This window comes from Callithrix jacchus, chromosome 11 (genome assembly GCF_049354715.1).
Source record: "Callithrix jacchus isolate 240 chromosome 11, calJac240_pri, whole genome shotgun sequence".
Taxonomy (NCBI): Eukaryota; Metazoa; Chordata; class Mammalia; order Primates; family Cebidae; genus Callithrix; species Callithrix jacchus.
The window spans coordinates 128474338-128489324 of record NC_133512.1 but is presented as its reverse complement, the minus strand read 5'-3'; the positions used below and the strand labels follow the sequence as shown (position 1 = coordinate 128489324).

General features: G+C 33.3%; 1 long non-coding RNA gene across 1 annotated transcript in view; it reads left to right on the top strand.

Annotated features, from left to right (window-relative positions):
• Positions 1–14502, top strand: part of LOC128928475 (uncharacterized) — a 263914-nt gene extending 249412 nt beyond the window's left edge. The window contains exon 6 of the long non-coding RNA XR_008473501.2: positions 14393–14502. This is a non-coding gene — a long non-coding RNA (uncharacterized LOC128928475). The remainder of the gene's footprint in view (positions 1–14392) is intronic.
• The last annotated feature ends 485 nt before the right edge of the window (positions 14503–14987 follow it).

Below are 14987 nucleotides of genomic sequence, written 5' to 3'. Positions count from 1 at the left end.
ATGCAGGTTTCCTTTGACCATTTGGGTTCAAGATACAGTCCCAGTGCACTAATCAATTTACAGAATTTCTAACGTCTCATCATTTATATGCATTGCCAACACCAAAGTAAACTTTAATACTGCCTGTCACTTACTTATAAGCTCACTCACCTTGGATTTTTAGTCCTTGACATTCCTACTTCATTCTGCATTTCATAATATATTATCTGTGTTATTCTCCTTGTGATCTTCACACTTAGAAATAATTCACATTTTTAATACACCAAAATGGCTTCATATGTAGTCCTAAAATTCCCTGATCTTGTTTTATAATTTTTCTTTTCATGCATTCCTGAGAACTAATTTATAATGTATTTTTATACCTTTGTTTTTGTTGGACATAATGAGAACTGTCTGATATATCTAGGATAAACTGCTTGCCATTTTCCAAGCAAGCCATTCATTTCTCTGCCTCCTTGCTTTGTTGCACTCTTCCTTTACCCCATAATTATTTTCCCCTTGTCTAGTTAATACACTCAAAGATTCACTGTGAGTCACCTCCTGTACCATGAATTTCAGTACTTTCAGCAAACATATTTCTCTTCTGTGCTCTTACAGACATTGCACTCAACCTTACCATTGTGAGGGATAACTGTCCCATAGCACAAGGGCTTGTCCAGGCACTTACCAGATCTATTCAACTGTAAATCTCTCAACATTTTGTTACCATGGCAAACTCAAAGACTGAATGCAGCTCTTTTTCCTCTACCCCATAATCTGTTATTTTTATTGCTCTTAATTGTCTGTGGTGACAATTTTGAACTTATCAGAAATTTAAATTAAACACCTGAAGTACTATCTTTGTTATACCCCTCGTGGTAATGTTCTGCAAGTTCTCATAGACAAGTTTTAATGTCCTCATCCCCATGTTCTGTGTGTCCTATTTTATCATTTTAGACATTTAATCATATTTCTCTTTTCTTTTTTATTTATCCTATTAATTCTTGGGTTTGATGATCAAACTACTGTTATGTTCTCCATATTCTCCATATCTAAAAGTTATTTCTCTTCAGCGTAATAATATTATGAGTATTTCAACTCAGCATTCACCTTCTAAATGTAGAAATTCCAAATTTAAAACAATTTCACTTAAATTAGTGTGCCTTGAGTTTTCCATAGTATGTATATTTCTTTCTTACTAAATACATCCCATAATTTTCTAGGGTTACTGACAAGAGCTACAATAATAGGATTATACATTCTGTTATTGGAAAATATTCATAACTATCATTTACTAAATTTAGCCTCTTCATAACTTTATGCATTTTCTGCTCACATCCTTTATATAAAATAATGACTGGAATTTTTATGATCCTCAATATTTTATAATAAAATTTCAAAAACTTACTGAAAATACACAATACCTTTTTCAAGTAAGTAGGAAGAATCATATCATCTCCATTTTCAAGTTGACAAAATAAAATTTGTATAACTCAAATAACCTCAATACTATTGTTATTGTTTTACTCTAAAAACTTTCTTTGGATTCCATTACCTCTTTGCATGTGTTTGTCTTGTAAAGTGAATGTCTCATGCTTAATCAGCAATTATTTATTTGATCCTCTGACCAGTGTTAAAATGTATTTTATTAAAATTTTCTCCAAAATTAATTATGTATTAGCATATTTAAAATGCCTGTCCCTGTAGTCCTTCTACCATTTCCACTGTAGTGCTTATTGTATGACTATATTAGGGTGGTTCAAATCAGCACAGCATCTGTGCCATGCTCTTTTGCCATTCTGGGCTTCCTTAATCCTGTGTGGGAGAATTAATCATTATATTCCGTATTAGTCTCCTTAGACTGCCATAATAAAATACCATAGACTGGGTGGCTTAAACAATAGAAATTCATTTTCTCATAGCTTTAGAGGCTGAGAAGTCCAAGATCAGGGTGTTTCATCTGAGGCCTTTTTTTCTTGGTTTAGAGTCAACTGCCAGCTTGCTGTGTGCTCACATGACCTTTTCATCGCGTGTGTGGAGAGAGAGAGAGGAGAGAGAGAGAGAGAGAGAGAGAGAGAGAGGAGAGAGAGAGAGAGAGAGAGAGAGAGAGAGAGAGAGAGAGAGAGAGAAATATCTTCCTCTTATTATAAGCCCCCAATTCTACCAGATATCTTCCTCTTGTTACAAGCCCCCAATTCTACCAGATTAAGGCCTTAACCTTATGACCTTGTTTAACCCTGATTAACTCCTTATCGGCCGTTTCTCCAATTACAGACATACTGGGTTGCAGTTCCTGTAGAGGGATTTTGTGGGCAAGACACAAACATTCTGTCCATAACACATCTCCATACAAATTCAATGGCTTTTAAATGTCGTTCTCTGATAAGAAGAATCATGGCTCTTTGGAGAGGACTTTATCAGGTTTGGCATAGTGAAAACATAAGAATCTTATCCAGATAGTGTGAAGTATTAAAAAATATAATTAATGTGAACATGTCAGAAGGACACAAGAATTAATTATAAAGGAGTTACCAATGGCCACGCTTTCAGTGTTTGAGCAACAAATTGAGTAATGGCATGGCATATCTCTGATATCTAATTGTATCTAATGGTTTTGATCAAATTATATCAAGTATCTTTCCTTTTTCCTGACTATGGCAGAATATAATTTCCTTCTATTTACCTATCTATTTTGTTCTCTCGTGACACACAGATATAGCTTCACAAAATGATATTTGCTACTTTTCCCATTTTTATAACTGTATCTGCAAATTCTCTTTTATTCAGTGCTTAATACTATGAGTGTCTTCAGGAACCCAATGTACTCCTTTAAAATGTGACAAATTATTCATTATAAAGAGCACATCAGCAGGTGAATAGTTGCAGGGGCCCTTTCTTTAGTAGCTCCAGAATGCTGTAATATTTACTCAAAGGTGGCTGATTCTTATTTTCTTTGTCCCTACTCCTCCGAAATCCCACTACACACACACACACACACACACACACACACACACAAACTCTTATTCTTTTTTCTTTCCTTGTATGCCTTTTTTTCTTTGGCAGATATTGGTTTTAAATTATTCAATTGTCCTTAATATATTTTGATACCATTTGAACAGAGATATTTCCCTTTTAGTAGCACTGGTCACAATACAATTTTAGATGATACTTCTATTTTTTTAGTCTTTATTCAACTTTCTAACCACATTATTTACATAAGCAACTCTCATTTCAAATATCATCTCTTTATATCATATTTGCTTCTTCAGTTTATAGTCTGTTTTCTTAACCTGAGGTTGACACCAAATGTAAATAGCCTTCATATATCTTGCCATCACAATTCTGAAATATGTTTATTATTATAATCATCATTTCAAGAGGCAGAAACTTCATGAGAAATTATGTAAAATATCTAGATTCACAGTTATTAAATGGCAGAGCCAGAAATGAAGTAGTGGCTCTCTATGAATGAAGAAAATAAAGTATGGAAAATAGAAATAATTTACTTAACAGATGAATTCTTTTTTGAATATCTATTCCAGAATAGACATATTTCAGAAGCCATATTCTGGACCATACAGCAATTCTAAAAACAACAACTCAAAGGACACAAATTGTGCTCTTTAATCATAGTGAAATTAAATTAAAAGTATATAAGAAAAGAGAAAAATAGCTATCAAATAGCTATAGAAATAGTAATTTTTGTGTACATGTATGTATTTGAGAATATATAGATATATTTCTTAGCTCTGTCCAAGGGTCTTAGAAGCAAAGACAATCCAGTACAACGAGCATACTAACTGCTCAGATCTTGGCTTGTAAATGTCATTCTCTGATAAGAAGAATCATGGCTCTTTGGAGAGAGACTTTATCAGGTTTGGCATAGTGAAAACATATGAATCTTATCCAGATAGTGTGAAGTATTAAAAAATATAATTAATGTGAACATGTCAGAAGGACACAAGAATTAATTATAAAGGAGTTACCAATGGCCAAGCTTCAAAATTTGAGCAACAAATTCAGTAATGATAGAAAGGTCATATATCTCTTACAATAAAATAAGTATTTATGAATATATTTTGATGCAAATAAATGCAGACAGACAGATACAAAATGGAAAGAAGAAACATCTCTTCTTCTAGATAGAATTTCAATTTTAAAATGAAGAGTAAATAATGGAAATCAAAAACATGTTGCTAACAACTGTTGTGGATGCTAATCAGTAATGAAAGCTAAAATTGGTGGATAAAAATACAATGAGAAATAAGATATTTACACAGTCAGAAGGAATCATCCCAAGAGATGACTACAAAGAGTAAAATAACTATGTATTGGAAAACAATTTAACTGGTATTGCTTTAACCAAGTGATCAAAGGTAATACCACTAGTAATAAGATAAATTGACAACATATATCTATTGATAAGATGAACTGAGAATGTTAAAGTATCACTTCTGTTTTATACTTGCCAAAATGAATAGCTACAGTTTAAATATGAGAAAACATCAAAAATCCAAATTCAGGGCCATTCTAAAAAATAACTGGAGTATACCTTTTGGAAGTGTCAAGGTCATGAAAGAAAAAGCCACATGTGTGAGGAAATTAATTAGGCATGATGACTAAATGCAATGTGGAACCCTGTATTGGATCATGGAAAAGAAATAGGATATGTATAGGAAAATGATGAAGATCAAATACCATCGGTAAGTTCTTTAACAATATTTTATCAATGTTAGTGTCTTACTTGTAATAATTGTACTATAAATATGTAAGATGATAGTATTATGGGAATCTGGTTGAAAGGTATAGCAGAATTTTTTTTATTATTTTGCAACTTTCTAAAATTATTGCAGAGTAAAAAATTACAAATTACATAAAAATTGTTGTAAATTAACACAGAACTATACCATATACATAAGTTAGGAGACTCAATTTTTATCATGTCTATTCTCATCATGCTGATATGTTGTTTTAATTTTTTTAAAAAGCCAAAGTCTTTTTTTAAAAAAAGATAAGCTGATGTTGAAATTTTTATGAAAATGCAAATAATCTAGAATAGTCACATAGAGCTCGAATTTTTTTTAAATGCAATAGCTAAAACTTATTTAACAATTAAGAATTTTGTTTCATTATATTTAAAATATAGCTCAATAAATTCACAAAAGAAGATACACAAACATCAGAAACATGCAGAGATCAAAAGTAAAATGAATAATTGGAAAGCAGCAATGAGTAATTTCAAAAACTATTGCAATATATCCTGAAGGAAAAATGCAATATATCTTGGAGGGAAAAAATGTCATGAAGAAAGAGGAAGAAGAGCTAACCACAAATATGAAGGACATAAAAGAAATAAAATGACTCCTTTTTCTAAAAATTCTTTGAGTCCTCTGAGTCAACACAATGATGAGAATCTAAAATTTGAGGTTTCTAAATCAAATATTTGGAGAACTAAATCCTCATTTATGACAACCGCTTTTAAAGCAAGAAGTGAAAAGAAGAGTAAATCATGACAACCTCTTTTTAGTTTTTTTTCATTGAAAGTGAAAGCAGAAGCAGGACAATAAGAAGGGTCTATTTCTGAGAAATTACAGCTGCTTGGTCCTCAGAGAAAGCAGCACAAGTCCTGAAAAGGCATTCAGAGCGATTCTCTTATATTTAGGAGAAGATACGGAAGCTGTATCAGTGACAATTGAGTCTCATATTTACACTCAGTTGGACTAAAGAGAAACCTTTTTTAATTTGCTTGAAATTTTGCTGTTGGAAAATACACAGCACTTGGGTTAAAATCCCTGTACCTGAGTATATAACACTGAGTAGGACACATTAGGCACTTGATAAACACCTACCCTGTGGCTCCTACTAGCTATCTCTAGGGACCTTAATTATAAAGTGAAGTGCATATTTATATAAAAGTTTTATGTTTGTTTTTGAAACCAAAAGATGTTAAAGGACTTGTAATGGTTAACACACACACACACACACACACACACACCCCTATGCATTTGCCATTTAGTAATCTTGGAAGTCATTACTAACAAAAGGCTAAAGACATACTAGCAATTAGTGAGTAGGCTGCAGCAGATGGTGTTTTCCAGCAATGAAATTTCTTTTGGCACTCTCCCTATTCATCTTCCACACTGCTGATGGGTTCAATAGACCCTGTTTCCTCTCACTCAACACACAGTCCCAGTAGGGCAGAAGCCTTTCAGACCTGTGTTGTGTTCTGAACAACCCTCCTGACGATGCCTCAAACTTGTCTTTTTCTTCCTTAATTTTCTTATTTTCATCAAGATTTGTATATAAATAACATCCATATGAGTTGGCAAATCATATTTTTTCTATTAATTAACATTATGATAAATATAGCAAATATAGCCTACTTTATTCTTCTAAGTACATTTAAAATGCTATTCTTCATAATTCAAGTGTATCGAGTGTAAGAGAGAGGCTGTTTGTCTATGTTGTTCAAAACGTTCATGACATTTGCATATCAACACACTGCTATGTATATCTAAGTTCCAGTTTTTAACTCCTTAATTTTATCAATGTTTTTCCTCTTCCACTTCAAAGTATTTTGTTCTTGAGAAATGGACAGATCCTTGTACTACAATGTATCTTTACACATTTATTATGAAACTGGGACTGGTAAGAGAATGGGTATATGTCATTTATACTGGGACTTCAATTTTCATGACTAAATCTACTCAGACACCATATTACAGATCAGAAAATTTTCTGATGAGCATACATTACAGAAAGCAGACATCTTTCTAATTCTGTTATTTTTTTTCCCAATGATAGAGCTATGTAAGTATTTGGATAGATGAGAGTCCACTGCCAAAAATAATTAAAATATTGGATTAAATATTTATTAAATACTACATTGACATATGCTATGGTTTACATGTGTCCCTCATAGTTTATGAATTGAAAACTTAATCCACAGTGTGACAGTGTTGAGAAGTGGGACCTTTAAGGGATGATTATGTCATGAGGGCTCTGCTCTCATGAATGGACTGAGTAGCTTCCTCTTAAAAGGATGAGTTCGGGCCGGGTGCGGCGGCTCAAACCTGTAATCCCAGCACTTTGGGAGGCTGAAGTGGGTGGATCACGAGGTCAAGAGGTCAAGACCATCCTGGTCAACATGGTGAAGCCCCGTCTCTACTAAAAATACAAAAAATTAGCTGGGCATGGTGGCGTGTGCCTGTAATCCCAGCTACTCAGGAGGCTGAGGCAGGATAATTGCCTGAACCCAGGAGGCAGAGGTTGCGGTGAGCCGAGATCGTGCCATTGCACTCCAGCCTGGGTAACAAGAGCGAAACTCCGTCTAAAAAAAAAAAAGAATGAGTTCAACCCATTCCCTCTCTCTTTTTCTCTCACCTCTCTCACCATGTGATGCCTTCTGTCATCTTATAATGTAGCAAGAAAGCCTTTAACAGATTCAGCCCCACAATCTTGTACTTCTTGGCCTCCAGAACCATGAGCCAAAATAAATCTCTATTGTTTATAAATTACCCAGCCTGTGACATTTTGTTATAGCAGCCCAGCATGAACTAAGACAACAAGATAACATGAAAGTAATTAATATGCCACTAAAGCCATGACATTGCTTATACACTAGTTAATGAGTACACAAGGTTATTTGAAAGCTGTGCTCATGCAGCTTATAAGTGAAAAAATGTCGATAAAGCTTGTTACAAATTTGAGAACAATCATAAAAATGTATAGTACGTTACTAATAATGGGTTGAGAGGCTTAAAGGGAATAATTTTAAATTGATGAATAATATCAAAAAATGTTTAAGTTTTTTTGCTTAGGAAACACTGAATCATCTTTCTTTTCTCGCTAAAGAAATTAGTATTAAAATTATGGTATGAAGGGACTATCAAAGACTATACAGCTAAAGTGTAAAAATATAAATTATAAACCATGTTAGAAAAGCAATTAATGAAATTATCTTGTTATCCAGATTGTGTGATCTTGATTAGCTTTAAAAAATCTTATTAGTATTTACTTTTCTCATTCTAAATATATATTCACTTTTTGAATTAATTTTCCTTTTGTAATTTTGTATTATTTTCCTTTAAAAGAGCCCTAAATTATATAAGTTTTAGGTCCTACAAAGCCTACAGTTTTCCCTGGTAAAGCATTAAGAGGAAGTTAAGGATGCAAGGTTACTCATTGTAATGTTTACAGGACTTATAATATTACACCATACAAATAAGTGCTTGAAACTGTCATTAATATGTTGTTCAAACATACCACAGATTTCATGCTTATACCAAATAAAATGTTATTGATTATAAACTTTAATTACTCAAGATTCTCATTAGACATGTAACGTGATTTTTAAAATCTCTCTCTCTCTCTCCCTGGCTCTCCTTTTCTCGGCATATCTGAGGCTCCAAATAGTACTTTATTATTCAACAAAAATGTATTAGACAACCAAAGGAAAACTTGTTAAGGAAGTTGCCAAGACCAATTTAATTCTTAGCTGACCACCTGAATTCCACTAAACCATCCAGGAGTGGCCAAGATGGCTCTGGATATTCAAGAGACCTTCATAAAGAGCATTGGTAGTATGTCTAGAGTTCCCTCACCATAGTGGGGAGAGGTGGTGGTACCTCCTATTCACCTCAGTGAAAGGGGATTCATATTTCTTTTGGAATATAAACAGTGCAAGATGAGTATTCAACACTCAACTGACAAATTTAAAAGCATAAAAAGCATAAATATCTATCTGAGAAAGTCTTAATCAGCTGAAGGAAAGGCTGATTCAATAAATGAAAGTTGCCCAAAGAATATGTTTCTTATAGATCAGATGTTAGAGTCCTTCTTAATAAGGCTTAAACTGAAAAGGGGTAGAGGATCCTAAGCAACCTGCCAGAGGAGGTGAATTTACCAATGTTAAGAGAGTTAGAGATGGGAGTGTTAGTCTTGGTAGTAAGTGATTCAGTTTTAGAAATGGACTCCCCAATAGCAATGAGAATAAAGAAATACTAATATAATATAGGACAAATGACAGTATTCCATAGCCACAGGAAAGGTGGATGCAATTACACAATAGGTGACAAGTTTTTGAAATGACAGCCAGGGTTGCCTGTTCTGCTAAGAGACACACATATGTTCATTGCGGCACTGTTTACAATAGCAAAGACCTGGAACCAACCCCAATGCCCACAGATGATAAACTGGACAAGGAAAATGTAGCACATATACACCATGGAATACTATGCAGCCAAATAAAATGATTAGTTTGTGTCCTTTGTAGGCACATGACGAATCTGGAAACCGTCATTCTCAGCAGGCTGACACAAGAATAGAAAAACAAACACCACATGTTCTCACTCATAGGTGGGTGTTGAACAATGAGTCCACATGGATGCAAGGAGAGGAGCATCACACACTGGGGTCTGTTGGGGAGGAATAGGGGAGGGACAGCGGTGGGTGGGAAGTTGGGGAGAGATAATATGGGGAGAAATTCCAGATATAGTTGATGGGGGAATAGATGCAGCAAACCACATTGCCATATATGTACCTATGCAACAATCCTGCATGTTTTGCACATGTACCCCAGAACCTAAAGTGCAAAAAAGAAGGAATATATATATATATTCCTTTTTTATATATTATATATATATTCCTTTATATATATTATATATATATTATTTCTATATATTATATATATATAAAATAAATAAAAAACCACAGTGTTTCAAAGCACAATATGGATGCACAGGCAATAAAGATACTGTTTTGTTTATATGAACAAATGAAATTAAGAATGAATGATCAGAAAATGGAAGACAATGCTTCAATAAAAAGTAACAATCTCTTATCAGTTTCCAGCCTCAAAGCAGTTATCATACTTGAAACTCATTGACTAAAGGAGAGGCCAGATTCCAAGAAAAAAGGGCACTGTAACTGTGGAAATTGTCTGAAGTAATGATTACCCCAAGGATATCTATGACTATTTGTTCAGGTAACTGTATACTAGGGAAATGGAAAATCAAGCCATTTTTAAAAATTTATTTTATTTTTATTTTTTGCCCTGATGGGCAGAGGGTCAAAGTTTAAATGGATAGAAAGGGACCCAAAGTATCAATATGGCTCATAGCTGAGTTTCCCTACAAAATTTGCTCTGTGTTGAAGGACCTGCAAGGACAGATCATGTGGAATAGCTGATCCTTCTGAAGAATGTGGAGATGCAAACATCTAGCCTCCTTTATTCAAGTTTGGTCAACTCTAAAAGGCTATCTCAGTTTCAGGGCTTCCTGTGAGATCAACTGAGGCCTCTGTTGCCACTGCATCACAACTCAGCCTCTCCATCTACCTAATCCTGCACCCTTTACTTCATTGAAAGTGTTTCTGGAGTGTTCTGCAATACATTTCCTACATGCAAATTTCTGTCTCGGAGCCTTTCACCTGGTGATCTTACCTACGCACCACCCGAGCACCATCCACTGTGAGAGTGTGTCAGCTTTAAACATGAACCAAGCCCAGAGAGTTCCAACAGCTGCTTTTCATTCACCCCATCCATATTCCACTTTTATGAATCTAGAATTAGCAAACTGGGGAGTTAATGATCCAAATGGAAAAAAAGAAAAAATTTAACTATTAATTCTCTTATTTTCCTCCATATACAATCAGTCTAAAGCAGAACAGAATTGGGAGAGGGAGAAATTTTAACTTTAAATATACTTAAATTATTGGAATGTTGAAACTGTAACGAATATATGAATTGCTAAACTGATACTAGTTAGTGAACAAACTGAGCAGAAGACTTTTCAGTATCTAAGAATGACCACACAAGCCAAGTATTCTGCCTTAATGTTCATACCAGGGGCAGGAAAGATTCTCTGAGCAAGAGAAATGAGGACTCTGTTTTTGTTCTTCACCAGTACCCAGCTTCTTTCATGTAGTAACGCTGCACTAAAAATAGCCCAAACCAAGTAAATAATAGAGCCTGTGCACCTGATTTTAGACTCCTTCCTAAGTCATTGATTCGTGTGTACTTTACTTTTTCCTGATCTTTTTCAAAGTTCTTGACCAATGCAAGAAAACCTGACATTTTTGTAGATAGATTGATACATTGGAAAATTATAAAAATGAATTTTAAATCAAACTGTGGAACAAGGAACAGGTGTTCAAAGGCATTGCTGCCAAAAATAAAGCCAGCTCACTGATGTTAGTGACTTCTACTGTGAAAATTCTTTCCAGAAAGCTGCTCATTTCTTTTATATAATGTTATACTGTTCAAGTTTGGAGAACAGTAACAGAATCACTACTTTGCTTGGCTTATTTTCAAGTCCCACAGAAAATGTATAAAATATTCATTGAGAACACACAAGGCAAGGCACTGCTAAAGTGCTGCTGTTAAGCACCTCAGAAGTACAGGTTTCTGAGGAATCTGCAGAGCAAGATGGTGGGAACCTGCTGTAGCTTCACACTTCTGATTCTTAAATTATAGGTCAGAAAGACAGGTGAAATTATAATTAGTGGCTAATATTTCTAGAACACTGTATGACTTTCTCATACACAAACTGATGTACTTTTCGGTTAGCAATTACTTTTGGAGTTAGCAATACTAGAGTCAAGTACCAATGACCAATTCAGAGAAAATGAACCACAGTAAGGCTTCTCTATACCAAAATTTGAGGCTCTGAAATATTTTTTTCTCATTTCACAAATTGCATCCCCTTTCCTGCCTGTGCTAAAATGGCAGTTACTTCCTATGGACACAGCAGTCTGGAAAAGAACAGCTATTATCTGTGTTAATGTAAACCTTATTCACGCACCTAAATAAAAAAATAGAAGATTTAATAATACAATATTTTAAAACAAATGCTTGAAAATTATTTCAATCACTGACACTTTCCATGTTCTTTTTGCCAAAATAAAAAAAGTTTTTATTTTCAAAGAAAGAAAATTCTGTTTTTCTTCCCATCAACTTCAGTGTTACTAAATGGTATATGAGAAAAAGTTAAAAGAACAAGAACAACATATGAAATTTAGATCAAAGCAGACAGAGAAATAAGCTTGACGTATTATTATTTTCTTGCAACCATTTCCCTTGTTCATTAACTTCTGTTTTGAGAACCTGAAATCCTGGAAGAAAAGTCAACCTAAATGGACAACTTGCTGATTTTGTTAACCACTGCATTCTGTCCTCGATTCCAAAAGAGAACAAATAGATCTAAATAAAAGAATGAGCTATCTCCTATGCATACTTCTATTTTAATCCATTATTTTATCTTTGAAAAATGAGACTGAAAAGTTAAAAGAAGATAAATGCTACAGGTGTTGAATCAGAAGCACAATCCTCTTTGTGATTCACAATTTGGCTCCCTTCTTCTGCGTATGTTATAAATGAGTTTAGTTGAAAAGCTTCCATTCAATCCCTAGACCTTCACTGAAGGAAGAGGAGGAGGTCAATAAAGGTAAAATGTTTCCTCTGAAGAATCCTCAATGGACTCCACATTGCCTCACCAGGACTATGAAGATTTAATTTCTTGACATTTAATGCTCAAGACCAAGTCCATCTTATTTAGTTTAGCACTGCAATAATTATGAGTAAAATTTGTTTATGGATAAATTTATTTGCCAAGTTATTATCTTAGTTGTTGATATTATATCAAGTGTACAATACTCCCTGTGTCTGTGTATCTAAGAATATATGCTTTCAAAGTTTTCAGTGATGGACAACATAGCAGAGTGATTGTAGTCAATAATATTGTATGTTATAATTCAGAATAACTAAATAAATTTTAAATGTCTCACCACAAAAAAATGAAGCGAGGTGGTGGAAATGTTAAGTAGCTTCATTTAAGTATTTCACATTGTATACATCCATTGAAACATCACATTGTACCACATAAATGTATACAACAATGATGAGACAATTCAAAACATTAAATAAAGATTTTAAAAAGATAGACAATGGAAAACATGCTTAAGAAATGGTAATATAATTTTTATTAATAACATTTATTAAAATGTTTTTATTATTTTCATTATTAACATTTATTAAAAACAATCCATATGCTCCACAATGTCAAAGAAGGAAATGAAAAGCAAAAAAGTCTCACTGACTCTTATCAATTTTTAACAAAATTAAAGTTTTTTTATCTTCATAAATAGTAAGCTTTATAGGTTTAAAAAATTTTATAACCCATTATCACATAGTTTTCCAATAATGCAGTTACTTCGCCTTTTGAAAAATTAAAGCTAATATGCCATGTAATTCTACGGAATGGTAACTACAGTTTCCACTTCAGTGATGGGTGACTTCATCCAGTTCATACAGTATTTCAAGGTTACTTGGAAAATTTCACCATTGTTTTGTTAAAATTTAAAACAGAGTTTTAAAATTTTTATTAAGTGAATTATAGAGAAGAAAAAAATACAGTACAAAATTAGAAATGCAAAATATATGACAAACAATACTCAGCTGCATTGCTCCTGTAGGAAACTCGATAGTCAAATGGCAAGTGACAGAGTTGGTGTTAGTGTTAGGGTGCAGAAGCAATGCCAACAGCATGGGTAGGTTCACTCTGAACACTTACATTTAAATTCTTTTGTTATAATTAATTGTTCTGTTACAATTTTATTGAATATCCCTGCCCTGTTATGGTTATTTGTCCTACAATTTTGCAAATACATTTGAGTTTAAAAGGAAGGAAACCATCCAACAGTCTGGTTTTGAAGCTGCTCTTGCAATAATATGATTTCATTTATCCATAATTATATTAATTGTTTCACATTAACTCAGTATTGAACTCCTATAATATTATGTGTGTGTTTTATGGATTGTAAACAATTGTAACATGTCAAGACAGTAAAATTATTTTCTGAAGTATTGAAAATATACCCATATCTACTGGTTCAAAGTGAATTTTAACTATGTAAAATACTGCAATGGTTTTCTCAAATAATTAATGGTTTCACATTACATGTCTAAGGTACTAATTCTATAAATTTCATACCTGTATCTGCACATCTACTTCTTTTTTTCTAAATGTATTATATATATGGTTCACTTTATATTCTCAATTAGCTATTATGTAATACTTACGTGAACTAGAAAAGTCACTTAACACTTTCACATGTGTTCCCGACCTGCAAAGTGGATGGGTTAGGCTACATGCCTTTAAGATTCTTTAGGGAGTCAATACTTGAGTCAAAAGATTCCTTCATTTAGTTGTTAGTGAACCAATTAAAGACAGTTTACTTAGATAAACTTGATTTTCTCTGCATGATTTCAAATAATCTAATTTGCCTCATCCTTCACTTTTCAAATGAATATAGGAGATACTGCAGATATTTATTAATAATATTTCAGTCTTCCATGGACTGCTTTGTTATTGCACAGACCATGTATCTAAGTTGTATTTCTTATTTTTTTTCTTAGGTAGTGAACAAACCTGAAACAAAGAAAAAACATTTTACACTAAGGATTCCCTACAGGTAGGAACAAAACCAATCAATGTGCTCCTTTATTGAAGGAAAAATTTCCAAGCCATGAAATGTAACACCTTTCTATAGATTTAAATTTTCTTGCCAGAGTGTTGAACACCTCAGTATTGGTAATAGGAATAAAAATACTTTTGATAGATCAATATTACATTAAAAAAAAAGTAATATAAGCCTGCCTAGCCAGCAGAGTGACAGTTTTTATATTCCAAAATATGTCACCCTTATATTTGAGTCTAATGTAATTTTTCCCATACCAGCAGGATATCATAAAACTGATGATTTTAAAAGCATGCCACATAAATCTAATTTCACATTTCTTTACTTTTTTTTCCTTTATTTTTTATTCTCTCAAACTAGCAGGAGATCTTATGACTCCTTACTTATTTTATAACTGCATAACACATTTTATAAATTACTCTGTAAAATTGCTTGTATAGTCAGTCTTTGCCCTTGGTGTGCATACAAGTCCCTAGATATTATGTACATTAGTGTCAACAAGTGAAGACTATCACAGAATTAAATGACAGACT